At 55.2% G+C, this 5,064-nt stretch overlaps 2 non-coding genes across 2 annotated transcripts; both read left to right on the top strand.

Moving 5' to 3' along the window:
• Window positions 1-1,743: 1,743 nt before the first annotated feature.
• Window positions 1,744-3,606, top strand: LOC125798713 (18S ribosomal RNA). Its single transcript, XR_007437515.1, has one exon. It is a non-coding gene; the product is annotated as an 18S ribosomal RNA (ribosomal RNA).
• A 371-nt stretch (window positions 3,607-3,977) lies between these two features.
• LOC125798723 (5.8S ribosomal RNA) lies at window positions 3,978-4,131 on the top strand. Its single transcript, XR_007437522.1, has one exon. It is a non-coding gene; the product is annotated as a 5.8S ribosomal RNA (ribosomal RNA).
• Window positions 4,132-5,064: the final 933 nt, after the last annotated feature.

The following is a 5,064-nucleotide window of genomic DNA, read 5'->3' on the forward strand; positions in this document are numbered from 1 at the left end:
CTGAAAAGTCGAAAAAATGACTAAGTCCAACTTGGTCTACCAGTGGTAGGCTCGAAAAGTTGAAAAAATGACTAAGTCCCACTTGGTCTACCAGTGGTAGGCTCGAAAAGTTGAAAAAATGACTAAGTCCAACTTGGTCTACCAGTGGTAGCTCTGAAAAGTCGAAAAAATGACTAAGTCCCACTTGGTCTACCAGTGGTAGGCTCGAAAAGTTGAAAAAATGACTAAGTCCAACTTGGTCTACCAGTGGTAGCTCTGAAAAGTCGAAAAAATGACTAAGTCCAACTTGGTCTACCAGTGGTAGGCTCGAAAAGTTGAAAAAATGACTAAGTCCAACTTGGTCTACCAGTGGTAGCTCTGAAAAGTCGAAAAAATGACTAAGTCCAACTTGGTCTACCAGTGGTAGGCTCGAAAAGTCGAAAAAATGACTAAGTCCAACTTGGTCTACCAGTGGTAGCTCTGAAAAGTCGAAAAAATGACTAAGTCCAACTTGGTCTACCAGTGGTATGCTCGAAAAGTTGAAAAAATGACTAAGTCCAACTTGGTCTACCAGTGGTAGGCTCGAAAAGTTGAAAAAATGACTAAGTCCAACTTGGTCTACCAGTGGTAAGCTCGAAAAGTCGAAAAAATGACTAAGTCCAACTTGGTCTACCAGTGGTAGGCTCGAAAAAGCTGAAAAAATGACTAAGTCCAACTTGGTCTACCAGTGGTAGGCCCGAAAAAGCTGAAAAAATGACTAAGTCCCACTCGGTCTACCAGTGGTAGGTCGAAAAAGTGCGAAATTTTTCTAAGTCCCCACTTTTGGTCTACCATTTCACGCCAAAAACTAGTGAGGGTGGCGAGCTCCAGGATTTCTGACCCCCTTCGCCCGACTCCCTTGCCCGACGAAGGTGCACTCCGGTCGGCCTCGGAGCGAGTTCGCCCGCGCTCTGGAGGATTTTTCGTCGGGGGGTTTTTCAAAGGGGTGCCGTCGGACTGTTGAGGAGAGTGGCAATCTATAGGGGTCCAAGCACTGGAGATGATTCTCCATTCATTTCTAAGCATGGCAGAGCTTAAATAAAGCCCCATTAATAGTTCCAAAGTGGATTTTTGGACACTATAACACGGACCCGATCCTACCCGACCATGAAGCTCCGCAGGTCGGCCTCCGTCCCGCCCCCCGCCCCCCAGGCGGTACGGAGGAAAAACCAAACTTCCAGAGACGGTTCCAGGGGGGGTATCTCTTTTATTATTTTGACCCGATCGAATGGACTACCAAGCCCGCCTGGGTAGGCAACCGCGCGGCCCTCCGTGGCCACTGTGCGCGGTGCGTTCCTACCCGACCCAGCGGGTTAGCCTCCAGGGGGGTCCTCCGTCAGGGGGAGGACCTTTCCGAACCTATCCGAGGGAGTCGTAGACGGCCCGTCTATATCGCAATCTGCCCTAACACGATAACCGGTCGGCCCGGAGCCGTCGGACTCGATGCCTCGGTGGTCCTCGCGGCCCCCGAGCTCCAGCACCCGGCTTCAAAAAGCTCCGGACCCCCGGTTTCGGAACGAGCGTTTCCTTGTTATCCCCGAAGCAAGCGGGAACTCGCGCAGCGGAGTTGCCACACTAATTTCCACTGGGAGCAATGAGGGGTGAGCTCGGACGAGCCTCTCCGCCCGTCCCCCCCTCCCCGGGGGGTTCTTCGGACGGTACGGGGCCGATCCCTCTCCCCTCTAAGAACCAATGGTTTTTTCTGTGACAAAAACCACTCGCAGCAACCTGGTTGATCCTGCCAGTAACATATGCTTGTCTCAAAGATTAAGCCATGCAGGTCTAAGTGCACACGGAAGGTACAGTGAAACTGCGAATGGCTCATTAAATCAGTTATGGTTCCTTTGATCGCTCCACACGTTACTCGGATAACTGTGGTACTTCCAGAGCTAATACATGCAAACGAGCGCTGACCGGTCCTCTCTCGGGGGGGCCGGGATGCGTGCATTTATCAGACCCAAAACCCACCCGGGGGGACCCGCGAGGGTTTCCCCCGGCCCTTTGGTGACTCTAGATAACCTCGGGTCGATCGCGCGCCCACCGCGGCGGCGACGTCTCATTCGAATGTCTGCCCTATCAGCTGTCGATGGTAGCATAGGGGGCTACCATGGTGACCACGGGTAACGGGGAATCAGGGTTCGATTCCGGAGAGGGAGCCTGAGAAATGGCTACCACATCCAAGGAAGGCAGCAGGCGCGCAAATTACCCATTACCGACACGGTGAGGTAGTGACGAAAAATAACGATGCAGGTCTCTTTCGAGGCCCTGTAATCGGAATGAACGTATCCTAAACACATGGGTGAGGACCCATTGGAGGGCAAGTCTGGTGCCAGCAGCCGCGGTAATTCCAGCTCCAATAGCGTATATTAAATTTGCTGCAGTTAAAAAGCTCGTAGTTGGACTTCGGGAGTGGGCTGGCGGTCCGCCGCGAGGCGAGCTACCGCCTGTCCCAGACCCTGCCTCCCGGCGCCCCCCGGATGCCCTTGGTTGGGTGTCCGGTCCTCAGGGGTCCGGAGCGTTTACTTTGAAAAAATCAGAGTGTTCAAAGCGGGCACCAAACTCGCCTGAATGCCTGAGCTAGGAATAATGGAATAGGACTCCGGTTCTATTTTGTGGGTTTCCTGAACCAGGGCCATGATTAAGAGGGACGGCCGGGGGCATTCGTATTGCGCCGCTAGAGGTGAAATTCTTGGACCGGCGCAAGACGGACGAAAGCGAAAGCATTTGCCAAGAATGTTTTCATTAATCAAGAACGAAAGTCGGAGGTTCGAAGACGATCAGATACCGTCGTAGTTCCGACCGTAAACTATGCCGACCCGCGATCCGGCGGCGTTATTCCCATGACCCGCCGGGCAGCGTGCGGGGAAACCAGAGTCTTTGGGTTCCGGGGGGAGTATGGTTGCAAAACTGAAACTTAAAGGAATTGACGGAAGGGCACCACCAGGAGTGGAGCCTGCGGCTTAATTTGACTCAACACGGGGAACCTCACCGGCCCGGACACGGAAAGGATTGACAGACTGATGGCTCTTTCTCGATTCTGTGGGTGGTGGTGCATGGCCGTTCTTAGTTGGTGGAGTGATTTGTCTGGTTAATTCCGATAACGAACGAGATTCCTTCGTGCTAAATAGTTACGCGGCCCCCCGCGGTCGCGGTTAACTTCTTAGAGGGACCAGTGGCGTATAGCCACGCGAGATGGAGCAATAACAGGTCTGTGATGCCCTTAGATGTCCGGGGCTGCACGCGCGCCACAATGGCCGGGCCAGCGTGTGCCTACCCTACGCCGAGAGGCGCGGGTAATCCGCTTAAACCCGTTCGTGACGGGGATTGGGGATTGCAATTATTCCCCATGAACGAGGAATTCCCAGTAAGTGCGGGTCATCAGCTCGCGCTGATTAAGTCCCTGCCCTTTGTACACACCGCCCGTCGCTACTACCGATTGGATGGTTATGTGAGGTCCTCGGATCGGCCACGCCGGGGCTCCTTCGCGGGGCCTTGGTGCTGTGCTGAAAAGTCGATCGAACTTGATCATCTAGAGGAAGTAAAAGTCGTAACAAGGTTTCCGTAGGTGAACCTGCGGAAGGATCATTACCGGGACTTGGGTTGGTAGTGCCTCCCAGTAGGCGCGACTCCCATTTCCACCAACAAAAATGTTCAAGCCACGGCCCGACGTTGGGAACTACAGGGATTCCCTTCGGCCTTTTAATGACTTGATCGAAAAAACGGTGTCCTGAGCAAAAACGTGTTTTACGGCCAAAGGGAGACGGGTACCTGGCCCCCGAAGTCCGTCTGCGGGGTTTCTTACTCCGGAGGCGGCTCGGCGGCGCGGTTTGATGACCCCGAGTTCGCTTAGGCGTTCCGGGGCGCCCGTACCCGCGGCTGCCGTAAAACATTATTTCAAACCGTCACTTTTGTGTCTGTTGGTTACATGGCTTCGAAACAAAAACAACCATAAAGAGTACAACTCTTAGCGGTGGATCACTTGGCTCGTGCGTCGATGAAGAACGCAGCCAGCTGCGAGAACTAATGTGAATTGCAGGACACATTGATCATCGACACTTTGAACGCACATTGCGGCCCCGGGTCAATCCCGGGGCCACGCCTGTCTGAGGGTCGCTATTCCAATCTATCGGACCTTTTCGTTCCGTCTCCCTCTTCCCTCCGGGAAGAGTTAAGAGACGGTTCGAGGGGACCGCGGCTGGAGGTTCGCAGGTGCCCGCACCTTCGTCTTCCTAAAAGCAGACTCGGTCAGGTTCCCTTCTCGTTCGGGACTCGATAAAAGCCGCTCGACGGGCTTGATCGCGGGGAAAAGACTTTCGTCCACCCCTCTCGCCTTCGTCTCCGTTGCCCAGCGATGGGTCTCGGAGGCCGGCTTTCCACACACCGTCCTCTACCGTTCCTCGTTCGGCGAGGGGAGAGGTGGCGGCGATCCGTGGAGAGACGTCGTAGCGACGGCTGCCGGTGGGTTTTTACCCTCTCTGGCTGCCCGTTATGCGCGCCGTCTCTCCGTCGGCGGATCTCCGTCCTCCCTCTCCTTTTCGTTCGGGCCGAGAGCGCGGCAAAAGAGAGGTTGGTAGGATAGCTCCGGTAGAAGGCGAAGAGGGGGGGCTTAAGTTTTTTTCTTCCCGTTTTCATCCTTCGTCCTCCGGCCGAATCGAACCTCCCCGTCTCGAAAGGGTTCCTCCGAACGGTTTCCAGCCAGACCGCGAGGGGTGGTTCCCGCCCTCCCTCGCGGCGGCGTACGCCTGGCGACGACAGCCCTTCGAGCGCGACCTCAGATCAGACGAGACGACCCGCTGAATTTAAGCATATTACTAAGCGGAGGAAAAGAAACTAACAAGGATTCCCCTAGTAGCGGCGAGCGAAGAGGGAAGAGCCCAGCGCCGAATCCCCCGTCCTTCACGGGCGTCGGGACATGTGGCGTATAGAAGTCCGTATCTCTCGGCGCGGGCCGGGGGGCCTGAGTCCTTCTGATAGAGGCTCAGCCCAGGGACGGTGTGAGGCCGGTAACGGCCCCCGCCGCGCCGAGGTCGCGGTTCTTCTCGGAGT

Source organism: Astyanax mexicanus, unplaced genomic scaffold, assembly GCF_023375975.1.
Source record: "Astyanax mexicanus isolate ESR-SI-001 unplaced genomic scaffold, AstMex3_surface scaffold_81, whole genome shotgun sequence".
NCBI lineage: Eukaryota > Metazoa > Chordata > Actinopteri > Characiformes > Acestrorhamphidae > Astyanax > Astyanax mexicanus.